This window comes from Hippocampus bargibanti, unplaced genomic scaffold (assembly GCF_051943395.1).
Source record: "Hippocampus bargibanti isolate YZ-2025 unplaced genomic scaffold, ASM5194339v1 Contig00087_ERROPOS6900000+, whole genome shotgun sequence".
NCBI lineage: Eukaryota > Metazoa > Chordata > Actinopteri > Syngnathiformes > Syngnathidae > Hippocampus > Hippocampus bargibanti.
Genome location: NW_028296999.1, coordinates 92,754 through 112,231, shown reverse-complemented (window position 1 = coordinate 112,231; position 19,478 = coordinate 92,754). Strand labels below are relative to the sequence as shown.

Sequence of the window (19,478 nt, the reverse complement as noted above, 5' to 3'; positions counted from 1 at the left end):
CTGGGGTTACTTGTTAGGGTTACTTGTTAGGATTAGGGTTACTTGTCAGGGTTAAGGTTACTTTCTGGGGTTACTTGTTAGGGTTAGGGTTACTTTCAGGGTTTACTTGTCAGGGTTTCTTGTTAGGGTTAAGGTTACTTTCTGGGGTTACTTGTTAGGGCTAGGGTTACTTTCTGGGTTTACTTGTTAGGGTTACTTGTTAGGGCTTGGGTTACTTTCTGGGGTTACTTGTTAGGGTTACTTGTTAGGGTTAAGGTTACTTTTTAAGATTACTTTTAGGGTTACTTGTTAGGGTTAGGGTTACTTGTCAGGGTTAAGGTTACTTTCTGTGTTTACTTGTTAGGGTTGCTTGTTAGGGCTAGGGTTACTTTCTGGGTCTACTTGTTCGGGTTACTTGTTAGGGTTAAGGTAACTTTCTGGGGTTACTTTTTAGGGTTACTTGTTAGGGTTCGGGTTACTTGTTAGGGTTACTTGACAGGGTTAAGGTTACGTTCTGGGGTTACTTGCTGGGGTTACCTGTTAGGGTTACTTGTTAGGGTTAGGGTTACTTGATGGGGTTACTTGTTAGGGTTAGTGTTACTTTCTGGGGTTACTTGTTAGGGTTAGGGATACTTGTTAGGATTACTTTCTGGCATTACTTGTTAAGATTACTTGTTAGGGTTAAGGTTACTTTCTGGGATTACTTGTTAAGGTTACTTCTTAGGGTTAAGGTTACTTTATGGGATTACTTTTAGGGTTACTTGTTCAGGTTAGGGTTACTTTCTGGGGTTACTTGTTAGGGTTACTTGTTAGGGTTACTTGTTAGGGCTAGGGTTAATTCCTGGGTTTAAATGTTAGGGTTACTTGTTAGGGCTAGGGTTAGTTTCTGGGTTTACTTGTTCGGGTTACTTGTCAGGGTTAAGTTTACTTTCTGTGTTTACTTGTTAGGGTGACTTGTTATGGCTAGGGTTACGTTCTGGGTTACTTGTCAGGGTTAAGGTTACTTTCTGTGTTTACTTGTTAGGGTTACTTGTTTGGGTTAAGGTTACTTTCTCGGGTTACTTGTTAGTGTTAGGGATACTTGCTGGGGTTACTTGTTAGGGTTGGTTGTTAGGATTAGGGTTACTTATCAGGGTTAGGGTTACTTTCTGGGGTTACTTGTTAGGGTTACTTGTTAGGGTTAAGGTTACTTTCTGGGGTTACTTGTTAGGGTTACTTGTTAGGGCTAGGGTTACTTTCTGGGTTTACTTGTTAGGGTTACTTGTTAGGGCTAGGGTTACTTTCTGGGTTTACTTGTTCGGGTTACTTGTTAGGGTTAAGGTAACTTTCTGGGGTTACTTTTTAGGGTTACTTGTTAGGGTTCGGGTTACTTGTTAGGGTTACTTGACAGGGTTAATGTTACTTTCTGGGGTTACTTGCTGGGGTTACTTGTTAGGGTTACTTGTTAGGGTTAGGGTTACTTGATGGGGTTACTTGTTAGGGTTAAGGTTACTTTCTGGGATTACTTTTAGGGTTACTTGTTCTGGTTAGGGTTACTTTCTGTCATGAGCCAGTTGACAGCGGGGCGGGGCCTCCGTTCCCGCCGCTCGCCAGCTGCTGTCAATTCCCTCCTCATTAACTGTGGACATTTAAACCCGACGCTGGCATCCACCCAGCGTCGGAAGATACTTCGCCTTATGCCAAGCTAGTACGTGGAACTTGTTACCAGTACATTATTTGCTTCGCCCGAGGAATCATTTTAGCCACGAACGCGTTTGTTGTTTGCACCGCGTCGTAGGTTGTTTTGCACCCCCGTGTGCCACTTTATTTTCTTGGTTAGTGTGGTTGGGTGGATTGCCGCCACTCACCCACTAACATTGTCAGTTGTCATTTTGAGTTTGTTTCACGAGTTTTTACCGGGTCCGCGTATTTTCGGACCCGCGCTTTATGTTAATAAATCCTTTGCCGGTACCCACGCCTCTGTCCTGCTCTACGATCCACCGCCTATACCACACGTTCCTGCTCGCCAGCTGCCACTGTCGCCGCCGGAACGTGACAGAATCTTCCGACCAACATGGATCCTGCGGACAGTAACCGAATCTTCTCCGTCCTCGCTCAGCAGGCGGAGCAGCTCGGCCAAGTGGTGCCCGCCATCGCGGAGATCCGCCGCGACATCACCCGGTTAGCCCAACGGGTAGATAGACTTGAGGCCAGCGGCGCCTTCGTCGCGGGGGCCGTCCCTCCCCAAACTTTGAGCCGCGAACCCAACATTCCACATCCCACCCGTTACGGAGGGGAGCCCGGGCGCTGCGCGCAATTCCTGCTGCAGTGCTCCATAGTTTTCGACCAGCAACCCTCCGTATACACCACGGACGCGGCCAAAGTGGCTTACGTCACCAGCCTGCTTGCCGGACCCGCAGCCGCTTGGGCGTTGGCCGTCTGGGAATCTCGGCCGGAGCTCCGAGCCTCCTTCCCGGACTTCGTCGCCGAGTTACGGCAGGTTTTCCATCTCCCGGTGAGTGGGCAGGCAGCGGAGTCCCAGCTGTGGATCTGCCAGCAGGGTAGCCGATCGGCGGCGGAGTATTCCGTCGCCTTCCGCGTCCTGGCTGCCGCCAGCGGGTACGACGACCGTGCGCTGCGAGGGATGTTTCGGCGCGGGCTCAGCGCGGCGTTGAAAGACGAGCTGGCTACCCGCGACGAGTGCTCCAGCCTTCGCGAGCTGATCTCCCTCACGCTGCAGCTGGACAACCGGATGCGAGACAGGGCCCGGGAGCGGGCTGCCCAGGCTAATCTTGAGCCGCCAGCAGGGACCCGAGGGGGTGCCCGGACCTTTCCGCGTGGGGGGCACGCGGCCGTGGAGCCGATGGAGATGGGGGTCGAAAGGGCCGTTGAGCGGGCGCCGGAGCGACGCAACACCGGCCCGGCATGCCAGCTCTGCGGCAAGTTGGGTCATCGAGCCCCGGACTGTCCCAGTTGGGGGCTTCCCGGAAAGACCCCCAGTGACTGTAAGTTGCCCCGTCCACACAAGCAACGGGTTCCCTTAAGGTCCGCGGGGGGGTTCACGTCGCGGAGACTGGAGCTGGATGCCGTTATACACGGTCCCACCAGGACAATGTCCGTTCGGGCCTTAGTGGACTCGGGGGCCGACGGCTGTTTTATAGACCCGCGCGTCGTGTCGGCGTTGGGGTGTCGGGTTGTTCAGCTGGGGGCGAGTCGGAGCATACTCGATCTCGACGGTCGGTTACTCGCCGAGGTTACGCAAGAAACCGTGCCGCTTCGACTCGTACTCTCGGGCAATCACGTGGAAAACCGGCGGTTTTTCGTGATGCGTTCACGCTCGGTTCCCATCGTGCTCGGGTTACCTTGGCTGGGGACCCACAATCCGGCCATTTCGTGGGACGGACCTACCATTCAGGGGTGGAGCCCCCTCTGCTACGCTCACTGCCTCCGGTCGGCCGCGGGTGGGCCGGCACCATCTCACAGCTACCCTAGGGAGGAGATTAGCCTAGAGGGGGTGCCGCCCTGTTACCACGACTTACGACAGGCGTTCAGCAAGGACCGCGCCCTGTCGTTACCACCGCACCGTCCCTATGATTGCGCCATTGACATTCAGCCCAACGCTCCGTTTCCCAGTTCTCGTCTGTACAACGTTTCCCAACCCGAACAACAGGCTCTCCGGGACTACATTGACTCTTCGCTCGCGGCCGGGCTCATTCGGCCATCACGGTCACCTCTGGGAGCGGGGTTCTTTTTTATCACTAAAAAGGATAAATCGTTGCGTCCGTGCGTGGACTATCGGGGACTCAACGAAATAACTATAAAGAACAAATACCCGCTCCCACTGATTGACTCCGCCTTCGCGTCCCTCCAGGCCGCGACCATCTTCACTAGACTGGACCTCCGGAGCGCTTATCATCTTGTTCGGGTCAAAGAGGGGGATGAATGGAAGACCGCATTTAAGACACCTCTGGGACACTTCGAGTACTTGGTGATGCCGTTTGGTCTCACCAATGCACCCGCTGTGTTCCAGAACCTTATTAATGATGTCTTGAGGGATTTTCTGAATATTTTCTGTTTTGTGTATTTGGACGACATTTTAATTTTTTCAGAGTCCCTTGAGGCACATCGCCAGCACGTCCGGCTAGTTCTGCAGCGGCTGCTGCAGAATCGACTATATGTCAAAGCCGAGAAGTGTGAATTCCACACCTCCTCCTTATCCTTCCTGGGCTTCATCGTGGAGCGGGGGCAGATCCGGGCTGACCCAGCCAAGACCGAAGCGGTAGTAGAATGGCCCACACCCACCTCTCGCAAGCAGTTACAACGCTTCCTGGGGTTCGCCAACTTCTACCGCCGCTTCATCCGGGACTACAGCCGGAAAGCCCTCCCCCTCACCCAACTCACCTCCACTAAGACCCCGTTCAGGTGGACGAGAAAAGCGGACGCCGCGTTCCGGCTGCTGAGAGAGGCTTTCTCTCACCCCCCAGTTCTCCGCCATCCAGACCCCAACGGCGCGTTCATTGTGGAGGTAGACGCCTCGGACTCAGGCGTTGGGGCAGTACTCTCCCAACGCTCCTCAGTCGACCAGCAGCTCCACCCCTGCGCCTTCTTCTCCCGCCGCCTCAGCTCCGCCGAAGCCAACTACGACGTGGGCAACAGGGAGCTGCTCGCCGTCGTATTGGCTCTTCAGGAGTGGAGGCACTGGCTCGAAGGGGCGAAGGAGCCGTTCACCGTGCTTACGGACCATAAGAACTTGGCGGTCATCCGGGCCGCCAAGAGGCTGAACGCACGCCAGGCACGGTGGGCGCTCTTCTTAACACGCTTCTCCTTCACCCTAACCTACTGTCCAGGAACAAAGAACACCAAGCCCGACGCCCTCTCGCGGATCCACGAGCCAGCAGACAAGGAAGACCTTGCGGAACCCATCCTGCCCGGCCGCCAGATCATGGGGGCGCTCCAGTGGGAGGTCGAACGGAGGGTCATGGAATCATTAAAAGGTACCCCGACTCCCGATAAGTGTCCCACAGGCAGACTGTTCGTTCCCCAGTCGCTGCGCTCGGAGGTGCTCCAGTGGGGGCACGCATCCAAGGTGGCGTGTCACCCAGGGGTGAGCCGCACCGAGCACCTCGTCTCCCAGCGATTCTGTTGGCCGCGGCTCCGCGACGACGTGGCGGACTTTGTTAAGGCCTGCCCGGAGTGCGCCTGTGGCAAGGTCTCCCATCAGCCTCCGGCAGGACTGCTCCGCCCCCTACCTGTTCCCCCGCGCCCTTGGTCCCACATATCAGTGGATTTTATCACCGGCTTCCCCCCATCCCGTGGTAAGACGGTCATTCTCACAATAGTGGACCGGTTTTCTAAGTCGGCACACTTCGTGCCGTTGACCAAGTTACCGTCCGCCATTGAGACGGCGACACTATTGGTCAAACACGTCGTCCGTCTCCACGGGATCCCCACTGACATCGTGTCGGACCGAGGGCCCCAGTTCGTATCCCGGGTCTGGAAGCGTTTCTGCAGGTCCATGGGGGCGTCGGCCAGCCTGTCCTCCGGTTACCATCCACAGTCCAACGGCCAGACCGAGCGGAAGAACCAGGACCTGGAGGCGGCCCTGCGCTGCGTATGCCTTCATCGTCCCTCGGCCTGGTCCATCCATCTCCCGTGGGTGGAATATGCCCACAACACCCTGGTCTCCTCAGCCACAGGTCGGTCACCGTTTATGTCGGCTTATGGCTACCAGCCGCCGCTCTTTCCCACACAGGAAGGGGAGGTGGAGGTCCCGTCGATACAACACCATCTTCGGCGGGCCCATCGGGTATGGAGGGAGACCAGGGCAGCCCTATCACGCACGGCAGTCCGGAACCAAAGGGTCGCGGATCGCCGTCGCCGTTCCGCGCCAGCCTACCAGGTGGGCCAGAAGGTCTGGTTGTCCACAAGGGACCTACGGCTGGCCGGGACAACCCCCAAATTGGGTCCGCGTTTCACGGGCCCCTTCACTGTGGAGGCCATCATTAACCCGGTCGCGGTCCGACTTCGGCTGCCCGCCTCCATGAAGATCCACCCGGTTTTCCATGTATCTCTCATCAAACCGGTGGAGTCCAGCCCCTTGGCCCCTCCTCTTGCCCAACCCCCCCCCCCCGCGGATGGTGGATGGAGGACCGGCATACGCAGTGCGGGAGATCCTGGATTCACGCCGCAGGGGAAAGGGCATCCAGTACCTGGTCGACTGGGAGGGTTACGGACCGGAGGACCGTCAATGGGTTCCGCGAACCTGGATTCTGGACCCGTCGCTCCTGAGAGACTTCCACGAGGCTCACCCGTCGAAACCAGGTGGGCCGCCAGGAGGCGTCCGTTGAGGGGGGGGTACTGTCATGAGCCAGTTGACAGCGGGGCGGGGCCTCCGTTCCCGCCGCTCGCCAGCTGCTGTCAATTCCCTCCTCATTAACTGTGGACATTTAAACCCGACGCTGGCATCCACCCAGCGTCGGAAGATACTTCGCCTTATGCCAAGCTAGTACGTGGAACTTGTTACCAGTACATTATTTGCTTCGCCCGAGGAATCATTTTAGCCACGAACGCGTTTGTTGTTTGCACCGCGTCGTAGGTTGTTTTGCACCCCCGTGTGCCACTTTATTTTCTTGGTTAGTGTGGTTGGGTGGATTGCCGCCACTCACCCACTAACATTGTCAGTTGTCATTTTGAGTTTGTTTCACGAGTTTTTACCGGGTCCGCGTATTTTCGGACCCGCGCTTTATGTTAATAAATCCTTTGCCGGTACCCACGCCTCTGTCCTGCTCTACGATCCACCGCCTATACCACACGTTCCTGCTCGCCAGCTGCCACTGTCGCCGCCGGAACGTGACACTTTCTTTGGTTACTTGCTGGGGTTACTTGTTAGGGCTAGGGTTACGTTCTGGGTTACGTGTCAGGGTTAAGGTTACTTTCTGTGTTTACTTTTTAGGGTTACTTGTTATGGCTCGGGTTGCGTCCTGGGTTTACTTGTTAGGGTTACTTGTTAGGGTTAAGGTTACTTTCTGGGGTTACTTGTTAGTGTTAGGGATACTTACTGGGGTTACTTGGTAGGGTTGGTTGTTAGGATTAGGGTTACTTGTCAGGGTTAGGGTTACTTTCTGGGGTTACCTTTTAGGGTTACTTGTTAGGGTTAGGGTTGCTTTCTAGGTTTACTTGTTAGGGTTAAGGTTACTTACTGGGGTTACTTGTTAGGGTTACTTGTTAGGGCTAAGGTTACTTTCTGGTGTTACTTGTTAGGGTTACTTGTTAGGGTTACTTGTCAGGGTTAGGGTTACTTGTTGGGGTTACATGCCTGGGTTACTTGTTATGGAGACTTGTAAGGGTTAGGGTTACTTGTTAGGGTTAGGGTCACTTGTTAGGGTGAGGGTTACTTGTTAGGGTTAGGGTTACATTCTGGGGTTACTTTTTAGGGTTATTTGTTAGGGTTAGGGTTACTTGTTAGGATTAGGGTTACTTGTCAGGGTTAGGGTTACTTTCTGGGATTAACTTTTAGGGTTACTTGTTAGGGTTAGGGTTACTTGTCAGGGTTAAGGTTACTTTCTGGGTTTACTTGTTTCGGTTACTTGTTAGGGTTATGGTTACTTGTTAGGGTTAGGGTTACTTTCAGGGTTTACTTGTTAGGGTTACTTGTTATGGTTAAGGTTACTTTCTGGGGTTACTTGTTAGGGTTACTTATTAGGGCTAGGGTTACTTTCTGTGTTTACTTGTTCGGGTTACTTGTTAGGGCTAGGGTTACTTTCTGGGATTACTTTTAGGGTTACTTGTTAGGGTTAGGGTTACTTGTCAGGGTTAAGGTTACTTTCTGTGTTTACTTGCTAGGGTTGCTTGTTAGGGCTAGGGTTACTTTCCGGGTTTACTTGTTAGGGTTAAGGTAACTTTCTGGGGTTACTTCTTAGGGTTATTTGTTAGGGTTCGGGTTATTTGTTAGGGTTACTTGTCAGGGTTAGGGTTACTTTCTGGGGTTAATTTTTAGGGTTACTTGTTAGGGTTAAGGTTACTTTCTGGGGTTACTTGTTAGGGCTAGGGTTACTTTCTGGGTTTAAATGTTAGGGTTACTTGTTAGGGCTACGGTTAGTTTCTGGGGTTTCTTTTTAGGGTTCCTTGTTAGGGTGAGGGTTACTTGTTAGGATTAGGGTTACTTCTCAGGGTTAGGGTTACTTTCTGGGGTTACATTTTAGGGTTACTTGTTAGGGTTATGGTTACTTGTCAGGGTTAAGGTTACTTGCTGGGGTTACTTGTTAGGGTTTTTGTTAGGCTTAGGGTTACTTGTCAGGGTTAAGGTTACTTTCTGTGTTTACTTGTTAGGGTTACTTGTTTGGGTTAAGGTTACTTTCTCGGGTTACTTGTTAGTGTTAGGGATACTTGCTGGGGTTACTTGTTAGGGTTGGTTGTTAGGATTAGGGTTACTTTTCAGGGTTAAGGTTACTTTCTGGGTTTACTTGTTAGAGTTACTTGTTAGGGTTAGGGTTACTTTCAGGGTTTACTTGTTAGGGTTTCTTGTTAGGGTTAAGGTTACTTTCTGGGGTTACTTGTTAGGGTTACTTGTTAGGGCTAGGGTTACTTTCTGGGTTTACTTGTTAGGGTTACTTGTTAGGGCTAGGGTTACTTTCTGGGGTTACTTGTTAGGGTTAAGGTTACTTTTTGGGATTACTTTTAGGGTTACTTGTAAGGGTTAGGGTTACTTGTCAGGGTTAATGTTACTTTCTGTGTTTACTTGTTAGGGTTGCTTGTTAGGACTAGGGTTACTTTCTGGGTTTACTTGTTCGGGTTACTTGTTAGGGTTAAGGTAACTTTCTGGGGTTACTTTTTAGGGTTACTTGTTAGGGTTCGGATTACTTGTTAGGGTTACTTGACAGGGTTAAGGTTACTTTCTGGGGTTACTTGTTAGGGTTACTTGTTAGGGTTAGGGTTACTTGATGGGGGTACTTGTTAGGGTTAGTGTTACTTTATGGGGTTACTTGTTAGGGTTAAGGTTACTTTCTGGGATTACTTTTAGGGTTACTTGTTCTGGTTAGGGTTACTTTCTGAGGTTACTTGTTGGGGTTACTTGTTAGGGCTAGGGTTACTTTCTGGGGTTACTTTTTATGGTTCCTTGTTAGGGTGAGGGTTACTTGTTAGGATTAGGGTTACTTCTCAGGGTTATGGATACTTTCTGGGGTTACATTTTATGGTTACTTGTTAGGGTTAGTGTTACTTGTCAGGGTTAAGGTTACTTGCTGGGGTTACTTGTTAGGGTTACTTGTTAAACTTAGGGTTACTTGTCAGGGTTAAGGTTACTTTCTGGGTTTACTTCTTAGGGTTACTTGTTAGGGTTACTTGTTAGGGTTAGGGTTACTTGATGGGGGTACTTGTTAGGGTTAGTGTTACTTTATGGGGTTACTTGTTAGGGTTAAGGTTACTTTCTGGGATTACTTTTAGGGTTACTTGTTCTGGTTAGGGTTACTTTCTGAGGTTACTTGTTGGGGTTACTTGTTAGGGCTAGGGTTACTTTCTGGGGTTACTTTTTATGGTTCCTTGTTAGGGTGAGGGTTACTTGTTAGGATTAGGGTTACTTCTCAGGGTTATGGATACTTTCTGGGGTTACATTTTATGGTTACTTGTTAGGGTTAGTGTTACTTGTCAGGGTTAAGGTTACTTGCTGGGGTTACTTGTTAGGGTTACTTGTTAAGCTTAGGGTTACTTGTCAGGGTTAAGGTTACTTTCTGTGTTTACTTGTTAGGGTTACTTGTTATGGCTAGGGTTACGTTCTGGGTTACGTGTCAGGGTTAAGGTTACTTTCTGTGTTTACTTGTTAGGGTTACTTGTTAGGGTTAAGGTTACTTTCTGGGGTTACTTGTTAGTGTTAGGGATACATACTGGGATTACTTGGTAGGGTTGGTTGTTAGGATTAGGGTTACTTGTCAGAGTTAGGGTTACTTTTTGGGGTTACCTTTTAGGGTTACTTGTTAGGGTTAGGGTTGCTTTCTAGGTTTACTTGTTAGGGTTAAGGTTACTTACTGGGGTTACTTGTTAGGGTTACTTGATAGGGCTAGGGTTACTTTCTGGGTTTACTTGTTAGGGTTACTTGTTAGGGTTAAGGTTACTTTCTGGTGTTACTTGTTTGGGTTACTTGTTAGGGTTACATGTCATGGTTAGGGTTACTTGCTTGGGTTACATGCCTGGGTTACTTGTTATGGAGACTTGTAAGGGTTAGGGTTACTTGTTAGGGTTAGGGTCACTTGTTAGGGTGAGGGTCTCTTGTTAGGGTTAGGGTTACATTCTTGGGTTACTTTTTAGGGTTATTTGTTAGGGTTAGGGTTACTTGTTAGGATTAGGGTTACTTGTCAGGGTTAGGGTTACTTTCTGGGGTTAACTTTTAGGGTTACTTGTTAGGGTTAGGGTTACTTGTCAGGGTTAAGGTTACTCTCTGGGTTTACTTGTTTGGGTTACTTGTTTGGTTATGGTTACTTTGTTAGGGTTAGGGTTACTTTCAGGGTTTACTTGTTAGGGTTACTTGTTATGGTTAAGGTTACTTTCTGGGGTTACTTGTTAGGGTTACTTGTTAGGGCTAGGGTTACTTTCTGTGTTTACTTGTTCGGGTTACTTGTTAGGGCTAGGGTTACTTTCTGGGATTACTTTTAGGGTTACTTGTTAGGGTTAAGGTTACTTGTCAGGGTTAAGGTTACTTTCTGTGTTTACTTGCTAGGGTTGCTTGTTAGGGCTAGGGTTACTTTCCGGGTTTACTTGTTAGGGTTAAGGTAACTTTCTGGGGTTACTTCTTAGGGTTATTTGTTAGGGTTCGGGTTATTTGTTAGGGTTACTTGTCAGGGTTAGGGTTACTTTCTGGGGTTAATTTTTAGGGTTACTTGTTAGGGTTAAGGTTACTTTCTGGGGTTACTTGTTAGGGCTAGGGTTACTTTCTGGGTTCAAATGTTAGGGTTACATGTTAGGGCTAGGGTTAGTTTCTGGGGTTTCTTTTTAGGGTTCCTTGTTAGGGTGAGGGTTACTTGTTAGGATTAGGGTTACTTCTCAGGGTTAGGGTTACTTTCTGAAGTTACATTTTAGGGTTACTTGTTAGGGTTAGGGTTACTTGTCAGGGTTAAGGTTACTTGCTGGGGTTACTTGTTAGGGTTTTTGTTAGGCTTAGGGTTACTTGTCAGGGTTAAGTTTACTTTCTGTGTTTACTCTTTAGGGTGACTTGTTATGGCTATGGTTACGTTCTGGGTTACTTGTCAGGGTTAAGGTTACTTTCTCGGGTTACTTGTTAGTGTTAGGGATACTTGCTGGGGTTACTTGTTAGGGTTGGTTGTTAGGATTAGGGTTACTTTTCAGGGTTAAGGTTACTTTCTGGGTTTACTTGTTTGGGTTACTTGTTAGGGTTACGGTTACTTGTTAGGGTTAGGGTTACTTTCAGGGTTTACTTGTTAGGGTTTCTTGTTAGGGTTAAGGTTACTTTCTGGGGGTACTTGTTAGGGTTACTTGTTAGGGCTAGGGTTACTTTCTGGGTTTACTTGTTAGGGTTACTTGTTAGGGCTAGGGTTACTTTCTGGGGTTACTTGTTAGGGTTAAGGTTACTTTTGGGGATTACTTTTAGGGTTACTTGTAAGGGTTAGGGTTACTTGTCAGGGTTAATGTTACTTTCTGTGTTTACTTGTTAGGGTTGCTTGTTAGGGTTAAGGTAACTTTCTGGGGTTACTTTTTAGGGTTACTTGTTAGGGTTCGGGTTACTTGTTAGGGTTACTTGACAGGGTTAAGGTTACTTTCTGGGGTTACTTGCTGGGGTTACTTGTTAGGGTTACTTGTTAGGGTTAGGGTTACTTGATGGGGTTACTTGTTAGGGTTAGTGTTACTTTATGGGGTTACTTGTTAGGGTTAAGGTTACTTTCTGGGATTACTTTTAGGGTTACTTGTTCTGGTTAGGGTTACTTTCTGGGGTTACTTGTTAGGGCTAGGGTTACTTTCTGGGGTTACTTTTTAGGGTTCCTTGTTAGGGTGAGGGTTACTTGTTAGGATTAGGGTTACTTCTCAGGGTTATGGATACTTTCTGGGGTTACATTTTATGGTTACTTGTTAGGGTTAGTGTTACTTGTCAGGGTTAAGGTTACTTGCTGGGGTTACTTGTTAGGGTTACTTGTTAAGCTTAGGGTTACTTGTCAGGGTTAAGGTTACTTTCTGTGTTTACTTGTTAGGGTTACTTGTTATGGCTAGGGTTACGTTCTGGGTTACGTGTCAGGGTTAAGGTTACTTTCTGTGTTTACTTGTTAGGGTTACTTGTTAGGGTTAAGGTTACTTTCTGGGGTTACTTGTTAGTGTAAGGGATACTTACTGGGGTTACTTGGTAGGGTTGATTGTTAGGATTAGGGTTACTTGTCAGGGTTAGGGTTACTTTCTGTGTTTACTTGTTAGGGTTACTTGTTATGGCTAGGGTTACGTTCTGGGTTTACTTGTTAGGGTTACTTGTTAGGGTTAAGGTTACTTTCTGGGGTTACATTTATGGTTCCTTGTTAGGGTCAGGGTTACTTGATAGGATTAGGGTTACTTCTCAGGGTTAGGGATACTTTCTGGGGTTACATTTTATGGTTACTTGTTAGGGTTAGTGTTACTTGTCAGAGTTAGGGTTACTTGCTGGGGTTACTTGCTGGGGTTACTTGCTGGGGTTACATGCTGGGGTTACTTGTTAGGGTGACTTGTCATGGTTAGGGTTACTTGTTAGGGTTAGGGTTACTTGCTGGGGTTACTTGTTAGGGCTAGGGTTACTTGATAGGGTTAGGGTTGCTTGTTAGGGTGAGGGTTACTTGTTAGGGTGAGGGTTACTTTCTGGGTTTACTTGTTAGGATTATTTCTTAGGGTTAGGGTCACTTGTTAGGGTGAGGGTTACTTTCTGGGGTTACTTTTTATGGTTCCTTGTTAGGGTGAGGGTTACTTGTTAGGATTAGGGTTACTTCTCAGGGTTATGGATACTTTCTGGGGTTACATTTTATGGTTACTTGTTAGGGTTAGTGTTACTTGTCAGGGTTAAGGTTACTTGCTGGGGTTACTTGTTAGGGTTACTTGTTAAGCTTAGGGTTACTTGTCAGGGTTAAGGTTACTTTCTGTGTTTACTTGTTAGGGTTACTTGTTATGGCTAGGGTTACGTTCTGGGTTACGTGTCAGGGTTAAGGTTACTTTCTGTGTTTACTTGTTAGGGTTACTTGTTAGGGTTAAGGTTACTTTCTGGGGTTACTTGTTAGTGTTAGGGATACATACTGGGATTACTTGGTAGGGTTGGTTGTTAGGATTAGGTTTACTTGTCAGAGTTAGGGTTACTTTTTGGGGTTACCTTTTAGGGTTACTTGTTAGGGTTAGGGTTGCTTTCTAGGTTTACTTGTTAGGGTTAAGGTTACTTACTGGGGTTACTTGTTAGGGTTACTTGATAGGGCTAGGGTTACTTTCTGGGTTTACTTGTTAGGGTTACTTGTTAGGGTTAAGGTTACTTTCTGGTGTTACTTGTTAGGGTTACTTGTTAGGGTTACATGTCATGGTTAGGGTTACTTGCTTGGGTTACATGCCTGGGTTACTTGTTATGGAGACTTGTAAGGGTTAGGGTTACTTGTTAGGGTTAGGGTCACTTGTTAGGGTGAGGGTCTCTTGTTAAGGTTAGGGTTACATTCTTGGGTTACTTTTTAGGGTTATTTGTTAGGGTTAGGGTTACTTGTTAGGATTAGGGTTACTTGTCAGGGTTAGGGTTACTTTCTGGGGTTAACTTTTAGGGTTACTTGTTAGGGTTAGGGTTACTTGTCAGGGTTAAGGTTACTCTCTGGGTTTACTTGTTTGGGTTACTTGTTTGGTTATGGTTACTTTGTTAGGGTTAGGGTTACTTTCAGGGTTTACTTGTTAGGGTTACTTGTTATGGTTAAGGTTACTTTCTGGGGTTACTTGTTAGGGTTACTTGTTAGGGCTAGGGTTACTTTCTGTGTTTACTTGTTCGGGTTACTTGTTAGGGCTAGGGTTACTTTCTGGGATTACTTTTAGGGTTACTTGTTAGGGTTAAGGTTACTTGTCAGGGTTAAGGTTACTTTCTGTGTTTACTTGCTAGGGTTGCTTGTTAGGGCTAGGGTTACTTTCCGGGTTTACTTGTTAGGGTTAAGGTAACTTTCTGGGGTTACTTCTTAGGGTTATTTGTTAGGGTTCGGGTTATTTGTTAGGGTTACTTGTCAGGGTTAGGGTTACTTTCTGGGGTTAATTTTTAGGGTTACTTGTTAGGGTTAAGGTTACTTTCTGGGGTTACTTGTTAGGGCTAGGGTTACTTTCTGGGTTCAAATGTTAGGGTTACATGTTAGGGCTAGGGTTAGTTTCTGGGGTTTCTTTTTAGGGTTCCTTGTTAGGGTGAGGGTTACTTGTTAGGATTAGGGTTACTTCTCAGGGTTAGGGTTACTTTCTGAAGTTACATTTTAGGGTTACTTGTTAGGGTTAGGGTTACTTGTCAGGGTTAAGGTTACTTGCTGGGGTTACTTGTTAGGGTTTTTGTTAGGCTTAGGGTTACTTGTCAGGGTTAAGTTTACTTTCTGTGTTTACTCTTTAGGGTGACTTGTTATGGCTATGGTTACGTTCTGGGTTACTTGTCAGGGTTAAGGTTACTTTCTCGGGTTACTTGTTAGTGTTAGGGATACTTGCTGGGGTTACTTGTTAGGGTTGGTTGTTAGGATTAGGGTTACTTTTCAGGGTTAAGGTTACTTTCTGGGTTTACTTGTTTGGGTTACTTGTTAGGGTTACGGTTACTTGTTAGGGTTAGGGTTACTTTCAGGGTTTACTTGTTAGGGTTTCTTGTTAGGGTTAAGGTTACTTTCTGGGGGTACTTGTTAGGGTTACTTGTTAGGGCTAGGGTTACTTTCTGGGTTTACTTGTTAGGGTTACTTGTTAGGGCTAGGGTTACTTTCTGGGGTTACTTGTTAGGGTTAAGGTTACTTTTTGGGATTACTTTTAGGGTTACTTGTAAGGGTTAGGGTTACTTGTCAGGGTTAATGTTACTTTCTGTGTTTACTTGTTAGGGTTGCTTGTTAGGGTTAAGGTAACTTTCTGGGGTTACTTTTTAGGGTTACTTGTTAGGGTTCGGGTTACTTGTTAGGGTTACTTGACAGGGTTAAGGTTACTTTCTGGGGTTACTTGCTGGGGTTACTTGTTAGGGTTACTTGTTAGGGTTAGGGTTACTTGATGGGGTTACTTGTTAGGGTTAGTGTTACTTTATGGGGTTACTTGTTAGGGTTAAGGTTACTTTCTGGGATTACTTTTAGGGTTACTTGTTCTGGTTAGGGTTACTTTCTGGGGTTACTTGTTAGGGCTAGGGTTACTTTCTGGGGTTACTTTTTAGGGTTCCTTGTTAGGGTGAGGGTTACTTGTTAGGATTAGGGTTACTTCTCAGGGTTATGGATACTTTCTGGGGTTACATTTTATGGTTACTTGTTAGGGTTAGTGTTACTTGTCAGGGTTAAGGTTACTTGCTGGGGTTACTTGTTAGGGTTACTTGTTAAGCTTAGGGTTACTTGTCAGGGTTAAGGTTACTTTCTGTGTTTACTTGTTAGGGTTACTTGTTATGGCTAGGGTTACGTTCTGGGTTACGTGTCAGGGTTAAGGTTACTTTCTGTGTTTACTTGTTAGGGTTACTTGTTAGGGTTAAGGTTACTTTCTGGGGTTACTTGTTAGTGTAAGGGATACTTACTGGGGTTACTTGGTAGGGTTGATTGTTAGGATTAGGGTTACTTGTCAGGGTTAGGGTTACTTTCTGTGTTTACTTGTTAGGGTTACTTGTTATGGCTAGGGTTACGTTCTGGGTTTACTTGTTAGGGTTACTTGTTAGGGTTAAGGTTACTTTCTGGGGTTACATTTATGGTTCCTTGTTAGGGTCAGGGTTACTTGATAGGATTAGGGTTACTTCTCAGGGTTAGGGATACTTTCTGGGGTTACATTTTATGGTTACTTGTTAGGGTTAGTGTTACTTGTCAGAGTTAGGGTTACTTGCTGGGGTTACTTGCTGGGGTTACTTGCTGGGGTTACATGCTGGGGTTACTTGTTAGGGTGACTTGTCATGGTTAGGGTTACTTGTTAGGGTTAGGGTTACTTGCTGGGGTTACTTGTTAGGGCTAGGGTTACTTGATAGGGTTAGGGTTGCTTGTTAGGGTGAGGGTTACTTGTTAGGGTGAGGGTTACTTTCTGGGTTTACTTGTTAGGATTATTTCTTAGGGTTAGGGTCACTTGTTAGGGTGAGGGTTACTTGTTAGGGTTAGGGTTACTTGTCAGGGTTAAGGTTACTTTCAGGGTTTACTTGTTAGGGTTACTTGTTATGGTTAAGGTTACTTTCTGGGGTTACTTGTTAGGGTTACTTGTTAGGGCTAGGGTTACTTTCTGTAATTACTTGTTCAGGTTACTTGTTAGGGCTAGGGATACTTTCTGGGATTACTTTTAGGGTTACTTGTTAGGGTTAGGGTTACTTGTCAGGGTTAAGGTTACTTTCCGGGTTTACTTGTTAGGGTTAAGGTAACTTTCTGGGGTTACTTCTTAGGGTTATTTGTTAGGGTTCGGGTTATTTGTTAGGGTTACTTGTAAGGGTTAGGGTTACTTTCTGGGGTTAATTTTTAGGGTTACTTGTTAGGGTTAGGATTACTTGTCAGGGTTAAGGTTACTTTATGGGGTTACTTGCTGGGGTTCCTTGTTAGGGTTACTTGTTAGGGCTAGGGTTACTTTCTGGGGTTACTTGTTAGGGTTACTTGTTAGGGTTAAGGTTACTTTCTGGGATTACTTTTAGGGTTACTTGTTAGGGTTAGGGTTACTTGTCAGGGTTAAGGTTACTTTCTGTGTTTACCTGTTAGGGTTACTTGTTTGGGTTAAGGTTACTTTCTGGGGTTACTTGTTAGTGTTAGGGATACTTGCTGGGGTTACTTGTTAGGGTTGGTTGTTAGGATTAGGGTTACTTGTCAGGGTTAGGGTTACTTTCTGGGGTTACCTTTTAGGGTTACTTGTTAGGGTTCGGGTTACTTGTCAGGGTTACGGTTACTTGCTGGGTTTACTTGTTAGGGTTAGGGTTACTTTCTGGGTTTACTTGTTAGGGTTAAGGTTACTTACTGGGGTTACTTGTTAGGGTTACTTGTTAGGGCTAGGGTTACTTTCTTGGTTTACTTGTTAGGGTTACTTGTTAGGGTTAAGCTTACTTTCTGGGGTTACTTGTTAGGGTTACTTGTCAGGGTTAGGGTTACTTTCTGGGGTTACTTTTAGGGTTACTTGTTAGGGCTAGGGTTCATCGACACTTTTAAACTCATACCCCACCTAAAAAAATACATAAATAACCTTTTCGGGTTTAAATGTTAGGGTTACTTGTTAGGGCTAGGGTTACTTTCTGGGGTTACTTTTTAGGGTTCCTTGTTAGGGTGAGGGTTACTTGTTAGGATTAGGGTTACTTGTCAGGGTTAAGGTTACTTTCTGTGTTTACTTGTTAGGGTTACTTGTTTGGGTTAAGGTTACTTTCTGGGGTTACTTGTTAGTGTTAGGGATACTTGCTGGGGTTACTTGTTAGGGTTGGTTGTTAGGATTAGGGTTACTTGTCAGGGTTAGGGTTACTTTCTGGGGTTACCTTTTAGGGTTACTTGTTAGGGTTAGGGTTACTTGTCAGGGTTAAGGTTCCTTGCTGGGGTTTCTTGCTGGGGTTACATGCTGGGGTTACTTGTTAGGGAGACTTGTCATGGTTAGGGTTACTTGTTAGGGTTAGGGTTACTTGTTAGGGTTAGGGTTACTTGCTGGGGTTAGTTGTTAGGGCTAGGGTTACTTGTTAGGGTTAGGGTTGCTTGTTAGGGTGAGGGTTACTTGTCAGGATTAAGGTTACTTTCTGTGTTTACTTGTTAGGGTTACTTGTTATGGCTAGGGTTACGTTCTGGGTTACTTGTCAGGGTTAAGGTTACTTTCTGTGTTTACTTGTTAATTATCCCAGCGGTGTTGATAAAGTATTTTTTTTTTTAGAATTTGTTTAGACTCCCCAATGTTTTGCTCTTTATAATTTTCATTTTTCCAATGTATTGAATAAACTACATTACTTTGTTTTTCATTTGACAGCCTATCTTTTGGATGCATTCATTTTTGCCTTCAAGTGTTTATCGGTTTGAAATAAGTAGGAATTTTGTGTTGCCAAAGGACTCTAGTTTTTCAGAAAGTCCTGCAATGTAAGGTAATGCTACTCCTCTCCTTTTAGTATCTTCAGAATTTTGGGTTGAATTCTCTATCCTTTTCTTTTGACATTTATTATGATTACTCTCTGTCTGGTCCTTGACGCCCTCTGCTGACGTAATCACACAGCGACACTGATCTCGTGATCAACCATTTCACCACATAATATTCATAGTTATACATAACATTTTAAGCGCCTTTCAAAGCTCTAAAGGCCACTTTACAGTCACGGGATAAGAACATTTTTTTGTGCGAGTGAACAGGTGCAACCATTCGCGCCAGCGTTCACTCTACCCGGAATGAATGGGCGAAACGGATTGCATTGGAAGTGAAAGAAAAGCTACCCACGCGTACGGCCATACTACCCTGAGAATGCCCGATCTTGTCTGATCTCGGAAGCTAAGCAGGGTTGGGCCTGGTTAGTACTTGGATGGGAGACTGTCTAGGAATACCAGGTGCTGTAAGCTTTTTTTTTTTGCAGCCACCCCAAACTATGTGTTTATTCAATACATTGGAAAGATGAAAATTATAAAGAGCAGTACATTGGGGAGACTCAACAAATTCTCAAAAAAAGACTATCAACATTGCAGGGATAATACAAGTGGGCTTCAATTGGCAGTACATTTGCACCTAAAAACTAGCAACCACTCATTTGACGACAATGAGGTTAAAACCTTAGCGAAAGAACATAGGTGGTTTGAAAGGGGGGTAAAAGAAGCGATTCTTATAAAACCACAAAATCCTTCATTAAACTGGTCTGGTGGGGTGAGGTTCAATTTGGATCGTTCATACAATAGCCTGCATAGGTAAAACAGATTAGGCAATAGTCGTAATGCTGATGAGGTGATACCGGTGGGAGTGGGGCAAATAGGCCAGTTGTTAGTCAGGAATGTAGGAACAATCAGTGGGGCCACAGGGAGTGGTCCTCTGCTCCCCCAAACTGAGAGTAGGGACCTATCATAGCTGTGTCCGGCGCCGCCATGTCTGGACATTAGGGATATATAAATAGGGCCGATACGACCAGTCAGACTTTAGTTCGCTGACGAAGCCTCTTGGATAGGAGGCAAAACGTCCGAAACCTTCAAATTTGTAGAGATGACGGCTGAAGAAACCTTCTCATCGTTGTCAGGGTTAAGGTTGCATTCTGGGTTTACTTGTTAGGGTTAGAGTTACTTTCTGGGTTTACTTGTCTGGTTTACTAGTTAGGGTTAATGTTACTTTCTGGGTTTACTTTTTAGGGTTACTTGTTAGGGTTACTTGTCAGGTTTAAGGTTACTTTCTGGGGTTACTTGTGAGGGTTACTTGTCAGGGTTAAGGTTACTTTCTGTGGT

The 19,478-nt window shown here is 46.4% G+C and overlaps 1 pseudogene; it reads left to right on the top strand.

Moving 5' to 3' along the window:
- The first annotated feature begins 18,495 nt into the window (after positions 1 to 18,495).
- On the top strand, positions 18,496 to 18,614 carry LOC148881265 (5S ribosomal RNA; annotated as a pseudogene).
- The last annotated feature ends 864 nt before the right edge of the window (positions 18,615 to 19,478 follow it).